Raw genomic sequence first — 20,883 nt, forward strand, 5'->3', positions numbered from 1 at the left:
AAATTGTGTTGCCTATGCAAGGTAAAAGGGAAAATACAAACAATATCAAAAGACATGGTGTAAACTAGATGTAATACCAAATAATGTTAAAGCACAACAGTGACTATGTATGATTCTTGAGAAGGTGGTTCTGTTGAGAAATATTATCAAACAGTCAAACAAACAAAAGTAAAAGTCCTCTGAGCTGAAGAAGTAAGTCAGGTAATGCTAAATTTAAGTCTTCAACGGGAGTTTTATAGTTGCTTGAAACATTTTAATTTAGGTTGCAGCTTAAGACAGACAGAGATTTTTCATCTCTCTTATGCAATTTATGACCCCAGTCCTGCAGCCTTTCCTCCCATGAATAATCCTTACCCACCAGATTACACCCACTGAAATGTGTTGTTCGCTTGAACATAGGTTCAAGGTTTGGGCCCTTTGTTACAATGTCTGAGGAACTGCAATATGAATGAGTATTATTTCACTCATTTGTAGTGGTGTTGTAGCCGTATTGATCCCCGGATATGAGTAACAAGGTAGGTGAGGTAATATCTTTTATTGGACCAACTTTTGTGGTGGAAGGTACAAGCCTTCAAGCTACACAGAGCTCCTCCTCGCATGTGGGGGAGGAAGCCATGTGTCACAGTTACAGACACGTTGTGACAGACTGTTAAGCAAAAGGTGTAGTGCATGTGTGTCACTGGTAAGACAAGTCCCAGCTCTGGCCAAAGTCTAGGCAGCAGTTGAGAACTGACAAACTCACAGCTGGAAGCTAAGCCAATTCACTTGTGTATTAGTACAGCTCAAAGTTAAATGTAGAAGAATGTATTGGGAGTTTAAACTTCATGAAAACAAATGGGATGCTGCATGCATTGTTTTCACTTCTCTGCATCTGCTAAACTGTAACAGCAAACATTTACATTGCCTATACCCCTGTAACTAAATAACCTATCAAATGAGAAAGAAACCTTATGTAATGCAAATGAAGAACTTTAAACAGGAAAGTGCAAATTCTTGTGCATTTGAAGCCAAGTGGTCGGTGTGATGATCAGAGATCAAAACCTCTAAATACACTCCTGTCTCTGTGCCATCAAAGAAAGAGCCCACATGGGAAGTGACCCTGTCAGCTTGTTTTCTGTGAGAAGCTAGAAATATGGACACAAGGAAAGAAAAATCATCCCTAGATTGTTTGGATTCTAACAAGGCAGAATAACTTAACAAGTAGACGGAGATCCCCAGAGTTACTCTGGTGAGCCCTGAGAGACTTTGGGAAACTGCCAGATTATATTTCTGCTACCTTTTGAAATGATAGATTGTGATTCAGCTAGACATGTATATTTACCTGCTTTAACCTCTCAATAACTCTCATTCTTTTTTCTCAGTTAATTAACCTTTAATTAGTTTACTTTAGAATTGGCTATCAGCGTTGTCTTTGGTGTGAGGATGGAAATGGACCTGGGTGAGTGACTGGTATCTTGGAACTGGGTGTACCCTGATATTTTGTGATTTTTGGAGTAAGTGACCATTTATCACATATTCCAGTTTACCTGGGTGGCAAGACAGACTGGAGTGTCTAAGGGGACTGGGTGTGACTCTATTATAAGACAACTGCAGTATTTTGGGAGTTCACATTTGGTACTGGCTTGGTGAAATATAAGTATAGACCAGTTTGGGGTGTCTGCCCTGCTTTTGACAGTCTGCCCAGAGGTAGGCATTCATGGTCATGAGCCACTCTGGACAGTATAACAGCATGCTGAAAGCAGTCACTTGAAATAAAGAGGGCAACTGTGGGCTGGATTGTTATTCAAAAAGGGTTGGAAGCGGGTAAGTAAGAGTAGCGGGCAGTGTGGTGTGTTCCAAGTTGTTGTAATGAGCCACAAAACCAGTGTCACTGTTAAGTCCATGATTTTCGGTGTCTAGCAGAGTTATAAATTCAATTCAGTTCACAGGCTTGCCTTCTGAAGGGGTTCTGCTTGTTTCCCATACTTCACTTAGCATAAATTGGATCGTTACGTGTGTTGAGGACTCATTCATGAAAGCAAAAAATATACCCAGTTGGGACAGAGACACAAACAAACAAAACCACTCCACCTCCTGTTACTGAAGATTTCCAACTGCGTGATTATTCTAATTTGATGTATGTATTTGCTTAAAGATGGGTTACTATTAAATCATCAAATCTAGTTATGAAATTGATTAAACCATCAAGTAAACCAAGAATTCTTTATACATTCAATGTAAATTGAGAAAGCACCCTGTTTAGCTATTGGCCCCAAAAGTAACAGGGTATTTTTAATCTAAATGACAATTGATACTGAAGTTTCAGCCAAGTAGCTGCTATAGGAAATCACTCCCAGGTTGAAGCTAATGTTGAGACTGTATCTCAGATGCCAGTTGAAGGAAGCCCACCCCCAAATTATGGGTGGTTAGGTAATAGCCAATCTTCCCCATGCCACAGATAGGGTTATATGAAGAGTTGTCATGCTGAAAGTTGTTGCATTTAAAATGCAAACAAGAATTTAGGTGACAATAGAGTGACCTCTCAGGCTTAAACATGCAACTCTGAACTCATTAGATATATGCATGAGTGATTTCTTAAAGAAAACAAAGTTATTGAACCTAAGGCTGTGATGGGTGTTTAAGAAACTTTCCTATAAGCAATAGTTTTTGATAAATTCTGTGAGTGTCTCTCTCTCTCAGAATCCAGGTGATTATGTTCTATTAACTTGCTGACCTTTGGTTTCCAGGGGCTGGTTCCCTTCCCATGAGGTTCCAGACAGGATTTGAATGGCAATCTGCAGGAACTCAGCTGGAAATGTGGATACATATTGCAGGATCAGACCCAGACTAATGTAGGACCTAATTCTGTCCCAATTCATACCCCACTGGATCACCCTGAAATCAGCATATTGCATAGTGGTGTCATTTAGAGCAGAATGCAAAATCCTACAGGTTTAGAGTTATTCATTATGAATATTTCAAAACTGTAATTGCTAAGTTGCGGTTGTTTCCTTCTAGAATAAGGATGTTCCCTGACTCTTGATTTGTCCTCTGGAGGGAGATTCCCAAGCTACAGCCAGATGGCTGTGGGGCTGCTGCAAGGCCTGAAGCATACCAGCCAATTTATGGAGGACTGGGAAACCTTAACCTGACACATTTCACAACCTGAGGGGGGGATCATGATATATTTGATATCAATAATGCATCTGTATCCTTAATGGCTAGTTACAGTGCTTTTTCATATTGGACCACAGGATCCAGTAAAGATATATGAATTCCACTGGCATGGCAACCCGTCACATTTAATTACTGTAAAGCTAAAGGCATTACTATTAATATGTTTCATAGACCAATGCAGACAATTTGGAGTGGACGGGGAGAAATTAATATGTTAGGAATCTAATTTAAGTGCAATTCCTAAGCTGCTCAGGAAGGAAGGTGATCGTTTTCTTACAGCTGCTTATGAGTAACGTGCCCGATTATTTTACTGAGAAAGGGGAAAACGGAGACTAAGCAGAAATTGCAGTTCGGGAAATTGTGACCTATAAATTATGCTGATAAAGAAAGTGAATGCTGCCTGGTCTTTTTATTTTTTTAACATTCATAATGCTTGAGTTTCAAACTGAATTGATATAAATAAATGTACTTTCAATGCAGGGTAGAGCAGTTGACTTCCTATCAGAGGGCCATTGTCTTGCTTTCAGGAGATCCTATCAGTTAATGAAATGGATATTTGTGCATTTTATTTACCTGATGCATTTTATGCAGAAGATCTCACATGGAGCAAGAATTTTGTGATGAAAAGGACTGTATTGGTCAGTCAACTATCCACACACAGATCTGTAAAAACTAAAAATAATGAAAACGTCTAGATTTTATCTTCTTTAAAATGTGCCTTTGCTTTTACGACTTCTAGTAGTTCCGAATTTTTTAGAAATCAGAAAAGCTCATATAAAAGGCTGCTCCAAATTATTATCACATAATAGTTGGTTCATTGTTATTGGATATATGTAAGATAGTCTCAGCAGAAGAGAGCGGGGGCTTGGATTCATGTCAAGGAACCTACTTTACTGATGACCATAAGCTAACTAGTAGTACCACACTTTTCAGCTCAAATCAGAGTTGTCTCTGTATTTATCACAGAGGTAGTGTGAAGGCTAGGAATCCTCACTGTGCTGTAATGATTGTGATAGCATCACCTCAGATGTAGATCAGAACATTAGAAGTATTTTATCATTAAACAATAAAGGTTCCTGAATGGTGGACCTCCCCCCACAAGCCAGGCGAATCTTATTTAGAATACTCCTTGCCTACTACTCAGATCCGGATGTTGGAATTCTGTTTTCTCTAGATTGGATCCACTCTCCAAATGGTCATTATTTAGCCAAGAACTTGAGATTAAATTTATGCGTAAATCTTTGGTCCACTTGATTATTCTGGCTAGCAACTACAATATGTGGTCATTTTCCTAAATGACTGCAGAATGCCAGATTAATCTCGATTCCTCTGCCCACTATTTCCACAGGTGAGGGGACCACAACACATCAGTGATTCCAAAAACAGAGGAAGCATCTTTTTCACCTATTAACTTTATTTCTCCACAGTTGGAGATATCATCTGCATTTATCATGCAGTATGCTAAAATGCTCTCTCTACTCAGACCACAGTTCCCTTTTGGAAATCCTCTGGAGACAATACAGAGTTGGCAAGCAAGCTTCAGAAAGCCTTTGTTGTAGCATGAGAACATCTGGAGTAGTCACCATTTCTGCCTCTTATCCAACATCCTCTGTGGAATATGAGAGATGGATTTTTGGTACTACTTTAATAACAAAGGCCCAGACTTTAAAAGATAAATAGGCATTGTAACACTGAGTGAAGGAACCCCTAACTGATTTAGGTGACTAGCTCCTAAACGCTAGCTGATTTAAGAGGTTAAATCTCATTTTCAAAAGGGATTTAGGCACTGAGTCAATGGGACTTTACATCTAAATGTCTAATTTTTTTTTGCAAATGAGATTTAGACTCCTAAATAAGCTAGGCATTGCCACACAAAGTGCAGCAGCCTTTAAGTAAAAATCTGGCCCAAAGATGCAGGCGGGTGGTTTTGAAAATCCTACTAGGTGCCTATCTGCATTTTTAGGCACCTAAACACCTTTAAACATCCGTCCCAAAGTCTCCAAAAGATTCAGCAACAGTTGATAATGAGTAAACTTAGCCTGAGAGGATCTAAAGCGGTCAGGACTTGCAAATGTATAACTACAGACAATTAAAACACAAGTGCACAAGAGTACAGCGATAACGCACAATATTATTTCCATTTGAATTCCATGAAGCTTGCCCTTGATTTCAGATCTCCCACAATTGTTTTTGCTTTCAGTGTTGTTGATGCTTCCTTTTCAAATTCAGGAATTGAAATTCTTTTGATGGATGTATTTAGGTTGCAGACTTTCAGTGCTTTTATCGCTCCTGGGGAAACAAATTAATGGAGCCTGGAAAACCTCAGGGCTCTTCTGACAAAATTAAATCTTCATTTTGATGTGTTGGTGCATTAGTTAGCCAACATATACTGCTCACGTCCAATGGCCATCCTGACCTAAGACTGCAGATGACATTGCCCCAGAGAGAAGTTTCCTAAAGAAGAACTGGTTCAACCATTGACAGATATTCCTACAAAGAGAATTATTAAAATCGATCAAAAAGCTTCATGTTTAAATGACAGATATCAAACCTCAGACTTATGATGGTGAGATCTAAAGCAGTTTAGGGGATTTTTGGCTCTGTTTTGAATACATATGACATAGATTTCATTTTTAGACCCTCCTTCGCCATTCAGGAAAGCACTTAAACATATGCAGCAACTCTTCTACTCCAAAAATAAACTAGCAGGTAAAATGGGCCTAGACTTTGTCTACACTTGAAAGCTATATTGGCATTGCTACATCTGTCAGGGGTACGCAAAGCACCACCAATATTACCACTACATCTTTGACTGATGCAGCTATGTGAACATGACCCCCGGCATCAACATAGCTCCGTCAATAGAAGAATGCTTCAATCAGTGGAGCTAGTGCTGTTCGGGGAGCTGGTGTTCTTACACAGACTGAAAAACTCCTGCTCGTGTAGGCTGCATCTAGACAACAGGGCCACATTGGGATAGCTATGCTGATTCAGTGATGCTGGGATAGTCTCTGCAGTATAGACCTAGTCCTGCTGGACAGATCACACCGCTGTACTGCAGTCTCCCTGCTTGAGCTGCCAGACTTTATAGTTGAATTACAACTGCAGAGACTGAGAGGCAGGAGTTAAGCAGGGCAGAGAACAGTTTTCCTGTCCCACGAAAATTTGAGATTTCAAATATTTGTTCCTGTCCCGCATCAAGATGAAGTGGAGACTTTTCAAAGTGTTATCAATGGAAATTAATTTGGGTGGGAAAAGACTGTCACCTTGATTCACTTTTGCTCACTTTGGACTCTATCCTCCATAAGAATGAGTCCCCTCCACTCCCACAGGAGTTAATAATAATGATTCCTTTGAGGTCACATAGCACCTTGCAGAGTTAGGCCAGGCTCCCTATGTTATGGCCAAGACTTGCTTTGGAAACATCCACGTTTCTCCTTAAATAGCGGTAGGGGTTACTGCCGAGAGATTCAAGGCTCTGCTACTGCCAGAGCCTAAGAGTATGTCTACGCTTTGTTTTAAAATCCACGGCAGCGAGTTGCAGAGCCTGAGTCTTCAGACGTGTGCTAATGTAACCCCCACACCTTCTGGGTGTGATGTTCTGTCCTATCTAGTGGCACCAAGGCTACTGAGGACTGGGTGGGGAGGGTCGAACTAAGATAAGCAACTTCAGCTACATTATTCGCATAGCTGAAGTCAAAGTATCTTAGTTCGACTTACCTGGCCGTCCTCACGGCGGCAAGTCGACCACTGTGGCACCCCGCTTACTCCTCCTGCCGAGGTGGAGTATGGGTGTTGATTCGGGGATCGATTTATCGTGTCTAGATGAGACGCGATAAATCGATCCCTGATACATTGAACACTACCCGCCGATCCGATGGATAGTATACACGTACCCTTAGAGAGAGAGAGAGAAAATGAGTTTGCTCTTCAGCCTTAGCTAACAGCCAGTTGGCTTTTAGCTCATGCGGTAGAGGCTCGTGCATTAAGCTCCAGAGGTCCCCGGTTCGAACCTACCCACTGACGACCAGGGGCTGTTGGCGTTACACGCACAGATGCTGGAGCTCTGGTTCTGGAGCCTGGGGTGGGAGAGTGGATGTCAGTGACAGAGCGACAATGTCTGTGTTATTTTATCTTCAAATAATCCACTAGTCTTAATAATAAGCATGCGTCTGACGAAGTGGGTATTCACCCACGAAAGCTTATACTCGAATACGTCTGTTAGTCTATAAGGTGCCACGGGACTCTTTGTTGCTTTTATATTTGCTGTACTACTGAAGTTATTATATGATGTCAAGTAACAGAGGGGTAGCCGTGTTAGTCTGGATCTGTAAAAAGTGACAAAGAGTCATGTGGCACCTTATAGACTAACAGACGTATTGGAGCATAAGCTTTCGTGGGTGAATACCCACTTTGCCACATGCATCTGACAAAGTGGATATTCGCCCATGAAAGCTTATGCTCCAATATGGCTGTTAGTCTGTAAGCTGCCACAGGACTCTTTGTCGCTTATTACATGATGTCATTTTCTTGCTGCTTTTGTTGCTGCACTATATCATTTCTTCTTTCAGAAGAGTCTGGTCTTGCAGGTAATTATTGCAACTGTCTCAGATTTCATCTATGCACTTGACCATTATTATTCATGATATCATAAAATTGAAGTAGCACTGCATTCTCTTAGAGCCACAGTAACACCATAGTCTACACGGCTGCTTTTAGCACCAGGGCATGAGGTCTGTAGACCTCAGCTGTGTGACTCGGTGCCATGGGTTTTAAAACACAATGTGGACATACCATCAGAGTATTGTCTGCATAGAATGGATATCCTGCTACCTAGGACACCCCGGTAAGCAGTGTAATATCATAACACTTAAGTATGTACTTGACATGGAGCCCGCATTGACTTTGTACAGAGAAAGGCATAAAATTCAATGGCTGCAAGTTGAAACTAGACAACATCAGACTGGAAATAAAGTATAGTTACTCTCACTGTTTAAAAGTAACCATTGGAGCAACTTACCAAGGGTAATGGCGGATTCTCCATCACTGACCATTCTAAAATCAAGATTGATATTTTACTAAAAGATTCACTGTAGGAATTATTTTGGGGAAGTTCTATGGTCTGTGTTCTACAGCTCAGACTAAATGATCACAATGGTCCCTTCTAGTCTTGGAATATATGAAGTGTTTTGCCGAATCAGGGCCTAAGCAACTTTCCCTGATTAAGGGCCTGATCCAAACCCCAATGAAGGTAATGGAAGCAAGGGCGGCTCTAGCTTTTTTGCCACCCAAAGCATGGCAGGCTGCCTTCGGCGGCTTGCCTGTGGGAGGTCCCCGGTCCTGCGTACCCACTGCCGAATTGCCGCCAAATCCGCGGGACCAGCGGACTTCCCACAGGCAAGCCGCCGAAGGCTGCCTGACTGCCACCCTCGCAGGGACCGGCAGGCCACCCCCCGCGGCTTGCCACCCCAGACACGTGCTTGGAGCGCTGGTGCCTGGAGCTGCCGCTTAATAGAAGGACTCCTTTTGACTTCAAAGAGCTTTGAATCTGGTCCAAAGACCCACACCTTAAGAACAATGGGACTGCTCATAGTCTTAAAGTAACACGTTTGCAGGATTTGGGCCTAAAAGAAAACTTCATTTTCAAAAGTCTGAAGAGTTGACTGACTAAAATGACAGGCACAAAATGTATATGAGGAGTCAGTGGGGTTGTAGAGATGTAAATTGCAGAAGTTGACTGATCCTTTATTAGATTCTAAAAAGAGAAAATTGTATTCACTGTAATAGGCTCATGAGACATAAGTCTCATCTTCATTAAGGTTTATCTGTCACCATTAAATTAAAGACTCAACTGGATTAATTAAATTCCATTTCTAATTCTGAAACTTTTTTATTATTATTTTAACTTAGGTTAAACAAAAAAAAAATTACAGAAAAACCCTATCTGTTGTGATCAAATCAGGCTCTTCCTTTAATTATATGGTATTTTGCCAATTTTCCAGTCATTTCAAATTACAGTATAATTATAACAAAGATGACACAAACACTGCAGAGAAATGCTTTTGAAATGGTAAGTCTTGCCCATGTGGACAGAATTTGTCTTCTCAAGGGAGAGAAGCTGACCTTGCGGATTAATTCTCTGGAGGGAAATATAAACTAAATCCAATATGTCACCCTTACTGCTGTAGCAAGGCATTGCTGGTTACCTCAGTAAATCACGTCTCCGGGGTAGGTTCTTCGCTAGCATTCCATAAGTGGGAAGGAGACTTAGATCAGCTGGGACAGGCAAAGGAGTGGTGGAGTACTGGCTTGAGGACATGCTCCAATCTTATTTCCCACACCATCAGAGGTCATATGTAGTAATCTGACCGGGCTGGAAGAGAGGCAGGCCAGAGACAACAGTTCTCCAATCTCTATACTGCTTTGCAGTAGGATTTTTTTCCCCTATAGTAATTTGATGAGTTGCTTGCATATAGATTGACCAAGCGCTCCCTTCATCAAACTGTAACCCCCTCGGGCTTTAGAGAGTACAGCCCCTTTAAACCTTTGTCCTGAGGTAGAGGAAGTGCTGGTGGGTCCAGGGGCATGGGGAGGGGGAGGGAGAGAGAGAGCGCACACACGCTACAGGGCTACAGCAAGCAGGCCCTCACATAGCCAAGCAGCCAAGAACCAGCCTGAAGCCCAGGAGGGACAGAGCGCCCGACCGGGGACACCACAGAACAGGAGACACGAGGAGCACTGTACCAGGGAGGAATCATCTGACAAGGACAAACTGGAGCTGGACCCAGTATCACCACTACCCAGAGAAGCATGGGGCCCATGACTATTGGGGCTTGTGACCTTGCATTGGGAATGAGGGGGGAGGCTGTAGCTAGATAAGTGGGGAGATTGTCGTTCTGCATGGGTTTGCAGAGAGCGGCAGAAGAGGGCACCGGAGAGTTTGTTGGGGAAGGTTGGCTGGTGCCAAAGATGACCAGGAGCACCCAAGACTCACTGCCAGACTGGAACTTTGCCCAGTACTCCTGAACTCCGTGTCTGTCCTTTCAGACTGTGGTACCACTGGGCCTGTAGGATATAACCCTGTTTTATCACTCCACCATCTTCCCCCGTTTTTCTCCATTCATCACCCTTGATCGATCCATCCTTCAGCACTCCACTCTGCTGTCTGATCACTTCATTGGGGACTCGGTCGCGGATTGAAATTCCCAGAATTCTTCTTTCCATCGCCCTCTCTGTGGCAGCCAATTGCTGCTCCGCTGTCTTCGTCAGCGCCCATGTTTCGCTGCCGCACAACATTGCTGGCAGAACTGTTGAGTTGAAGAGGCTGGCACATATTGCCTTGCTGATTTTTCTTTGGAGGACATCCTTGATAGAATTGAAAGCGCAGCAACCTACTTTCACTCGGCGAGAGTTCACCTTCCTGATTGTGGCGCATGTTAGTTTCTTGGCCCAAATAGACATATTCCTCAACTTCTTCTATTTGTTCTTCCATAATTGTTATTTGGGCTTTTGGCAAAGTATCAGACTGCATAAATTTAGATTTGGAGCGGTTACTTTTCAGTCTGACTTGTCTGCTTTTTGTGTTGAGTTCTCGCAGCACTTTCTGTAGTTTGATAGTATTTTCGGCAATCAGCACAATATCGTCCATGAATCTGAGATGGTTTAACTGCTCTCCATAGATGTTGATTCCACCCTTCCAATTCATCTGCCTCATTACCATTTCAAGGCAGGCTGTGAAGAGTTTCGGTGAAACCATGTCTCCTTGTTTCACACCTTTCTTAAATAGGATGCGAAAGAGGTATCAAATAAAGTTATATCTGTAATACAGTCAGAATTTGCTTCCTTTAATAATTTGATATAGTTTGTTTCAATGCCCTGTTCTGCAAGAGCTTTCAACGCTGCATTGATCTCTACACTGTCGAATGCTTTTAGTTGACAAAGGCAATGCATAAAGGGAATTTGTATTCCTATGAGCATTCCAACAGCTGGTTTATAGTGGAAAATATGGTCCATTGTGCTGAAATTCCTTCAAAAGCCTGCTGTTCTCTTGGCTGCTTGTCCAGACTCTGTGAGAGTCGGTTTGTTATTATTTTGGTGAACAGCCTGTAGACATGTCAGATCAGACATATTGGACGATAGTTCTTTAGATCGTCACGATTGCCCTTCTTGTACAGCAGAATGGTGTTGGACTCCTTCCAGCTAGATGGTATCTTCTGCATTTCCAAGTAAAGGCTAAACCTCTGAGAAAGGGTTTCCCAGAGGTCTTGGCCTCCAGCTCTTATTTCAATTGTCAGTCCATCTTTACCTGGGGATTTTCCTTCCTTCATTTGGTGAATTGCATGTCGAACTTTGCTGACAAGGACCGGGAGTACATGCTCATTGGTCTGTTGAAGTGTTGGTACTGGGACATTTATCTGAGATGTGAACAGTTAGGTGTAGAAATCTCTGCAGACCACTTCCATCCCCGTTCTGTCAATTATTGGTTTTCCATCCCTGTTCTTCAGTGCCATTATTGTTGACTTGTACAGTGTCAATTCCCTTTTGTATTTTTTAGGCTTCTGTGATCTTCAGCCATCATTAAGAGACTTTCATTTCAGTACTTCTCAAAGTCCTCCTTTAGTCTTTTTCTTATCAACTTGCAGAAGAGGGAGTACTCAAGTTTGTCACCATCGTTTTACTTCATATTCCTCCGCTTCTCTAGCAAGTTCCGTGTTTCCTCCGAGATTCTTCCCTTTGTTCTTTTTGGTCTTTCTTTCTCGGCTAATTTCACACATTGCCTCAATTTATCAATTAAGTTTTTATAATCCTCATCACAGTTATCTATAAGACTCCAGTCTTCCTTGGAAATGTTTGCTTTCAAGATTGCCTCGTCGAATATTTTTGGCAGCTGTCTCTGATTTGCCATCTGTAGCACTTTCTTCTCCACCTCTTCATTGAAGCTGAGCTGTGCTTTGAGCCAGTGACGGTCACTATCAGTGTTAAATGATGGTACTACTGAGATGTCTTGTACAATGAGCCGCTTATTGACCAGAATATCGTCAATTTCATGCTTGTTCTTCACATTGGGCGTGATCCATGTGCACTTCCTCTTGGCCTTCTTCTTAAACCAGGTGTTACCAATAAACATTTCTTTTGTCTCCACCAGAGTTGCCAGTTGCTCTCCTCATGGATTCCGTTCACCAATGCCATATCTTCCAATGAACTTTTTGCCTTCTTTCCCTCTTCCAACTTTGGCGTTGAAATCTCCCATCACAATCATATATGTGGATTTTTGAGTGAGGGTTTCCTCGAGCTCTTGATAGAATTCTTCCACATTGTCATCTTTGCTTGTGCTAGTGGGAGCATAGATCTGAACAATCTTGAGGGTGCTGTTCTTGTTCAGTTAGAGGCATATCACTCTGATGCATGACTTGAACTTGCATGAGATATTTTTGAAGACGATTCCTTGTTGATGATGAAGCCATTTCCTTCAACGGTTCTCATGCCTTCTCCTTTTCCCAACATGATGGTACTTTCATCTCTCCACTTCACTTCCGTCTCCTTTCTTTGTTGTGTTTTGCAGAGACCAAGGATATCTCAGGTTGTCCTTACCTTCTCCTCCATTAGATGGTTGATCTAATCGTCTCTCATCAGTGTCCTGCAGTTATAGGTAGCCCTCTTTCTGGCCCTTGAGATTTTTAACAGCCTCTCATCGACTGAACTCTACACCACTGTCATAGAACAGATCAAGGAGTGCACAAGGAGTTGGGGCCCCTTTATTCATGCTGTTTTAGCCATTTCTTCATCCCCCCACTGGCTATGCTGTCAATGGCATGTTTACCTCCTTAACTTAGCTAGCACCCAACCTCAAGAAGGAGAGCAGCTGTCCTCTCCCTGGGTTGGCAGTCTGACACCTTACTAGCATGGTTGAACCTACTAAAGAATACACTCCATTACCCTCGCTGTGAGACAAGCCAGGGTCACTGCTACACCACTTTGAGGTGCTGAGGTAGGATTTTTCCAGAAGCTCCATTCATCCCTTTGAAAATAAATATTTCCATTTCCTATACTCATTGTACTATTCTGGTGTGTGTGCTTATTCCAGGGGGGGTGGAACAGGTGCCCCGGGATAGAAGGATGTGTCCCCTGCTACGTTTCTGTGCGCGTCTTTCCTTGGCTAAAGCTGCCTGCAGAACAGACTCCATGTTGGCCATGAGGGTGCTACAGTTACAAAACATTTCACAAACAGACAATTTTATAACGGATGGATACATAGAGAGAGAGAGAGATGGAATACAGGACATTGTGGTATAAAGGGTTTTAGCAACATGAGTTTGAGATGATTACTAATGAGTAGCACAGCTATGAAGGAGCTATGCAGATTATCCCAATTGAGTACAGATAAAGCCTTTATATTACTCCATACCATTGTGTGTTTTGCATTAGCCACATAGGCTATAGAAACCTGTTTTAGTAACAGAGGGTACATCTACCCTGCAAACTAAAAACAAAACAAAACAAAAAACAGCAGTGAGCCTCGGTGCCTGGGTCAACTAACTCAGGCTTGTACTACAGGGCTTAAAACAGATGTGTAGATGTTCCCACTTGGGTTGGAGCCCAGGCTCTGAGACCCCACCCGCTTGCTGGGGTTTGGAACCCGGGCTCTAACCTGAGATGGAACATCTACACTGTTCCTTTTAGCTCTGTAGCACAAGGTCTATGAGCCCAAGTCAGTTCATTTGGGCTCTGAGACTCACTGCGGGGGGAGCGGGGAAGAGCACAGTGTAGAAAGTACTTTAAGGCACAGGACTTCACAGTCAGTGGGATGGAAGAACTAGTCCTAGTAGATTTTTTTTGTTTTGTTTTTAAATCTCGCTGTAAAACACGGCGAGCATGCACATGTGAAAGTCACAGCTAAAATGTAAATGAGTGCCGATGGCATCTGGTATGATCTAGTGTCTGAAATTAAATTAAGACAAGCCAGAGTGGAATAATTAATGCTTCTTTATAACCGTGGAGGCACGAATTTTGAAACTGAAAAGCTGGAACAATCTGTCCTGGACCAGCATCATCAGGGAAAGCGTTCTGGCACAAATGGTGTGGGCTCCCATGGGATTTGAGACCAGAATCCGGCTCATTATGTTTAAATCTTTTGCGATTATAGATCAAAAGAAATCAAAGCCGTATATATAAAGAAATAGTTTAACCTAAACGTAATGCCTTTTAACGAGGCATGAATCATTAACCATAATATACATTGTTCTTTTTACAGATCTCGCTTAGTGGAATATGTTTTAAATTGTGATGCTTCGGGATATTCAACCCCTTCTGAGCGGAAATGTGAGCATCCCCTAGAGCGTCGGAGAGCTGAAAAAAGGGAGAGGGAACATGTAATAAACTGATCTGAACAAAATGAAGGTCAGAGTCAACATTCATGCAGAAAAGAGGTCGCCTGAGAAAGATGTATTATTAAATAGGACCTGGAACAAGTAGCAGGAGGAAATAGTTGCTTAGCTTAGGTAGTAATCAAATAGTAAATAATCAAGAGGATCCCCTAGGCGAGGAGGAAGAACAGCTGCAATGCCTCATAGAAGCTATATCACACTGGCTTGGGAAATAGTTTATGACTTACTCGTCAGCTCCTCAACTGGTATAAGCTGGCATAGTTCCACTAAGCATAATGGAGCTGTGTTCATTTACACCAGGCAAGGATATGGCCATATGTATTTTTTTTTTAAATGCAGACGTATGAATGATTTTCTTACTTCCCAATAAAATGGATTGAGTTTTATCATCAAAGAATTATAGGAGGAGGAATGACAGCTTTATGTTGCAACAGAAGCAAGACACAAACAGATGTGAAATTAAAAGTAAAGTAAAATACATCACTGAGATGATCAAATGAATGACAAGTGGGAAAAAACCTCCCTCCAGACAGATATCATCATGTGGATAAAGACTAGCTATGGATGATGAAGACCGATCAGCATCACATTCATTACTCTGGAGGGAGACAAAATACAGTAGTAAACTCAGAGCAGCATGGGTGCAGAGCGCTGTGAATAGAAGTGAGCAGGTAAATTATCAAAGAGAAATGACTGACAGAGCACCTGATGATATACTTGTGCGTCCCATCTATCAATGGCATGCCTTGTGCTGTTCACCTACAAGCTGAGTGAGATAATAAAAGTTTAATAACTGTCGGTGGCTCTCGCAAAGCAGCAAAAAAGCCAAATAAATGTGACAGCACAGTGTGATGTTTGACGTTGCAAAGTTATTCCATTCCCAATTCATCTGGGAAGTCCATGAAAGAAGGATCGGCTACTAAAATTCACCTAGAATGATGGCCATTGGTGCTCTCTCCTTCTTTAGAGGTTTTTAAGGTCAGGCTTGACAAAGCCCTGGCTGGGATGATTTAGTTGGGAATTGGTCCTGCTTTGAGCAGGGGGTTGGACTAGATGACCTCCTGAGGTCCCTTCCAACCCTGATAATCTATGAGTCTATGATTTTTGCTCTCTCTGTCTAGCAGTTTGTCTTAAACAATCTCTTCCTACCTAGCCTGCTGCCCCGTAAGAATTTTAATTTTCACACTCAGTAAGCTCCATAACCTGATGCACAGAACTGCAGCCTTTCAGTCAGTTTTTAATATGGCTATTCCTCCCTTTCTGTTTTGAACGCAATTTACATAAATTTAATACTTACACCTAGTGATCAGAAAGATTTATTAGTTGTCAGCACATCGTAAAAATTACAGTTGCTACTCTGCAGTGTGGCAAGAAACACAAGCATTAGCCTAACAGGTTAATACTGACACTGTCGATGACCTTTGGAGGTATTCACAGAGCATGTGTATACGAAATACATGGAGAAAAGCTGAAAAGCTGACCTGTGATTTGTGCTATGGTTTGCAATCTCACATGACTGTAACAATTAGATTTAAAATTGTAGATCACAATTCAGTCCCTCGTTACAACGGTGCAAGTCTAGAGTAACTCCGGGGAAACCAAAGGAGTTCCTTGGACTTCAGATCAGTAAAACTCATAGCAGAACTGGGCTGACTACTCTGATGATGCCCATGTTGGGCTAGGAAATATGTGTGTAAGAAAGCCATAGCTCAAATGTCAATGTGTGTCTATGGACTACCATATGATCAAGTGACTTAAACTGATGACAGACGGCATTGGAGCAACAAACACTCCTTTATAATTGTTGGTGCAAAGACTAGTCTATAAAACTTTTAGGGATGGGCAAACTCAGTTTGCCCAATGTCAAGTCCACTCAAACACTGACTGTTAGCCACTCTGGGTTTGTCTACGCTGCAGCTGGGAGCAAGTCTCCCATCCCTGGTGGACAGATTCACATTAAACAGATTCGCACTAGAAGGGCTTGAGCTAGTGTGCTAAAAATAGCAACGTGGATACTCTAGCTCAACCAGAAGCTCAGACTCTCTAGTCCACCCAACCCCCAGGCTCCACAGCTCAAGTTCCAATCCGAGCGGGAACATCCGTATTTCTAGCTGCAGGGTAGATATACCCACTAAGGTCATGTCTACACTAGAAGAATAACATGCGTTGGCTCATATGGCTTTAAACACAATGTAACTACCATGATTTTGGACAATAAAGGCCAGCTTCTCAAAAGCTATTTAGGTGCCTAACTCCCACTGAATCAGGAAGAGCCGGGACTTGAACCAGGGTTTCCCACATTCCAGGTGAGTACCTTAAGAATTCTGAAAGGTCTCAGTTTCATCCCCCTGTGGAATGGGATTTTTTTTTTTTTGAATCTCAAAAATTTTAGTAGGATGGGAAAACCATTTTCCATCCAGCCCATGTATGCAGAAAATGAAGCAGCAAACACATTTCCAAATGAGGTAAGCTGACGTGTGCCTAAGCCTCCTGTCTATACTTGCCTCCATTTAGCTTTAGTGTGGTTCCTAATATATAGCAAAGGCTTCACAGCATTTGTTTAGTAAATCACGCTTGGGAGGAAGGGTTGGGAAACAAGTCGAGAAAACGGGTTTGCAAACTGGAGTTACTTTGACAAATCTCCAAATAGTCTGAGATGTTAGCAAAAGTCAAACTTTGTGAGATCCATTCACTTCACTAAATCATTGTCAATAAATCTTTACTTCCTCCAACAGCTGGCACCCCTTTGTCACCTAGTGACCTAACGAGGTACTGAAAATGATCAGCCTTTAATAATCCTTATTGTTCAATACAAAGCAAGTGGTCTCTCTTTCGCCTAGTGCATGAACTTCTTTATCTCACAGTACAGAGAAGTGTACCCTAGATATGCATAGCAATTTACAGATATACAAAGAAGCAAGGTCCCTGATGTGTACTGAACCTCCTTATGCAGAAGAAGATTGTAACGGGCTTTTAACACTAAAGATGTATGTCTGCGTCTAAAAAAATGCCTTCTCTTCAGTCGAGTATCTGATTCAGATTTCCTCCCACTTCACATTTACTAAATACAGCTGTTAATTTTAACAAGACTTTAGTCCACAAATGGAAACACCTACAAAGATGAAAAAAAGCTAGCTTCCAGGAGTGAATTGTGGAGGGTACATCTAATAGCCTAGGCCTGTCATTATATTGAGTAGCATCTTGCTCTATAGAAGGTCCCATTGACTTAACTGAGGTCACTTGTGGAGTGAGAGTACCCAACATGAATACAGGTGTTCTAATCTGGCCCATTGTACAGTAAATGACTTCACTAAATGGTTCTGATCCCCCTGAAGGATATCAGAATCTGGCCCATTGTATTTTTCTATTACCTGTTTTTATTCTGGGTTTATAGAGTGGTGTCAGGTTAATATGTAACTTTTGGGTAGGCTAGAGTTTACTTTACCACCCCTCTCCTCGTGCTTCAAAACATAATTCCTATAAACACACACACAATTCAGTCACTGAACATTTTCAGCCAGAGTCAACTTCCTCAAAGTCCAAAAAAGAACAGAAGGAATTAACTTAATTCTTAAGCACTGACTTTACAAAATTGTGTAATAATAAAGGAAAATAATAATAATAGATTATTTCTACCTCATAACAAAGCTATTTCATAATCCACATATATTACCTTCATAGTTATAAATACAAAAAAGGAAAATTAAATCTAAACAGATCAGTCCCCATAGACACATAAGGAGAAGTAACTCAGAATTCCCAAAGCTTAGACTGAATTCACCTGAGTCTCAGAGTCTTTGTTCCATCAGTTCTACACAGTCGGCTGAATCTAAAACACTGCAATAATATCTTCCCTCCTCTTGCTTACAGAAATCTTCAGTCACAAACCATACAGACTCTTTTGCCTCCTCTGCTGTACTGTGGAATCACTCCATTAGTTAGTCAGCTAACTAATTAACCAACCAATCAGTAGTATATTTATAAACGAATAACCTTGCTGCAAAATGCTTCAGAGTTAAGGGGAAAACAGGCTGCTTTCTGCTTCTTTGCTTCTCCAACCCAGGCCAGTCGGTTGCTTTGTAAAGCAGCTGCTCTAACTACTAGTCCTCAATGGACTAGGCTAGAAACAGGGAGCCTATTGAGCATGCCCAAACTACCACACCCACATCCAGAAATTTCTGGGAATGGAAAACTAATTGTGAGTCTGCCTAACCACAATGAACCAGACAACTCATTCCTCCCCCACCCCTTCTCTCGAGATCTCTTAAAAAGATCTCTAGGCATGTGGTTTACAAATACAAGGGATGCCAGCAGGTTAAAAATTATATAAATACATTTCAAGAAGCAAGTTCTTTCCACTTCTGTTATTAACATAGTCGATTTTTAAAATACTTGCAGCAATCTATTTCCCCCCCCCCCATTTATGCTGATTTTACCTACTTTTTTCCCCATTGGCAGTGAACACAGATTAGTCACGTTATACACTTCTGGTGAGTTCCACTTTTTGGCCACCAGGCCTGAGCACAGCATTGCATTGTCTGGGTTACAAACATGGATGGGGAGCATTTCAAATCCTAAAAATAAACTGTTTTCTTTGGAATTTTAAAAGGTCACAGAGAGAGAGTTGCATTTTAGTCTTAGAATTTGTAAAAGCTTGTTTCTACCTTTGAGGCCTAAATCAATCAGTCTGATAGTGTCCCCTTTTAAGAATATCTTTAGAGATATTGTGGGGGTGGGGATTTAAATAACAAATCTTAAAGATCACTGAGGAAAGGTGCGCACACACCACCCCCAATCATATACAGCCTTGTAAATAAATCCAGACTGCAGGCATTATATGATCAGAATTAATGGACAAAAGTATGACTATAAACATACAAAAGGTTTTTATCATAATCAAAGCTTGTTAAGTAGAGGCCTATAGTAGATGGAAATGAAATCGGAGCATGTATTCATCTGTACTTCCCTTCCCTACTTGGAAAAAGTAATTTAATTCTACTAGAGAGAGAGTAGAAAAAGCCAGCAAAACATCAGGATTACATGGTGTGCCAGAGGGAAGGAAGAATAGGATATATATTTTTGTATTGAAATATTAATCTGGGCATCTCTATAAAATTCTATCTGCATACATTTTACTGTGCTATGCTATTGAATCTAGGACTGGAAAACATGGATGAAAAGTGTAGTGGAGATGTTTGGTAAATGAAAGTATATCTTAAAAGCATGCAAAGTGCAAAATGGTGTAGGTCAGCATAACTCCACTGAAGTCAATTGAACCATGTTGATTTACAGCAGCTGGTGATCTAGCCTCAGATGTCCTGTCTCTGATTAGGATCATGTTTTGATTTCTAGCCTTTATTTTTAAACTCACACCAGGACAGGTGCAAGGATTATACAGCGTTAACCTGAAGGCCGTTTTGCCATGAAGACATCAAGGTTGCCCATCTTCATTCAGCGATTCTGCAAATTAGTCACCGAAAGGGCCTCTCGAGACCTTTACCTCGGCATCCAAAGCACTGAATCATCTGAAGCTGTCTGTTGCTGATCAGATTAGACACAAATTAATTTCTAACAAAACTGCCTGATGACATATCACAAGTTATCACATGTGACACAGTGCGATGCCTTATTATGTACAATGACGTTACTAGGCGATATGTTGTGTTCAGAGAGCACCAGGCGTTTAATTGCCTGTCACCTCAAAAATAATTTATTTTATTTCCCCACAGTTGGAATTACACTGTATTCTAAATAAAGAGTCTTCTTGGGGAAAAAATAATGCTGTTGGCTTCCTAAAAAAGGAGATATGAGAGTATTATTTTATTTACTTAGATTTATAGCTGCACAAGTAGCATGCGTCTCACACTCTCGGTACCCCTTACAATTAAAAATGCAGTCAGTCTAACCAGAAGGGAACTAGATGTGATACCACAACCGAAATCCAAAGATATACTTCTGTCCTGTCTAAGCATCATCCCTCAAGCTGTATTTGAAATTGTTGTATTAGGTCTTGATATCAACTTACCAACGGAATTTAGCCTTTTTTAAAAATGGACTCTTCTGCAAACAGAACTTGGTTTCCATTATGTGCAACTATTTACAAACAGTTTCTGTGAACTAATGTCAACCTATTAGGTGTTTTCAAACTTTTCACTTTGACGGTTTGCTGTTCGGTATTAATGGTATATTATTACTGATATAAGCCACATTTTCTCCCGGTTCCCTGAATAGATGACTGAAATGTTCTAAACAACAGAACAGAGAACAAAGAATAAGCAGAGAATAATGAATATTCTGGTTTGTGCATGAATGTCTTTGTTCAAATCTAAATTTGCATGTTCAT

The sequence above is a fragment of the Chrysemys picta genome, chromosome 9 (genome assembly GCF_011386835.1).
Source record: "Chrysemys picta bellii isolate R12L10 chromosome 9, ASM1138683v2, whole genome shotgun sequence".
In the NCBI taxonomy this organism is placed as follows: domain Eukaryota; kingdom Metazoa; phylum Chordata; order Testudines; family Emydidae; genus Chrysemys; species Chrysemys picta.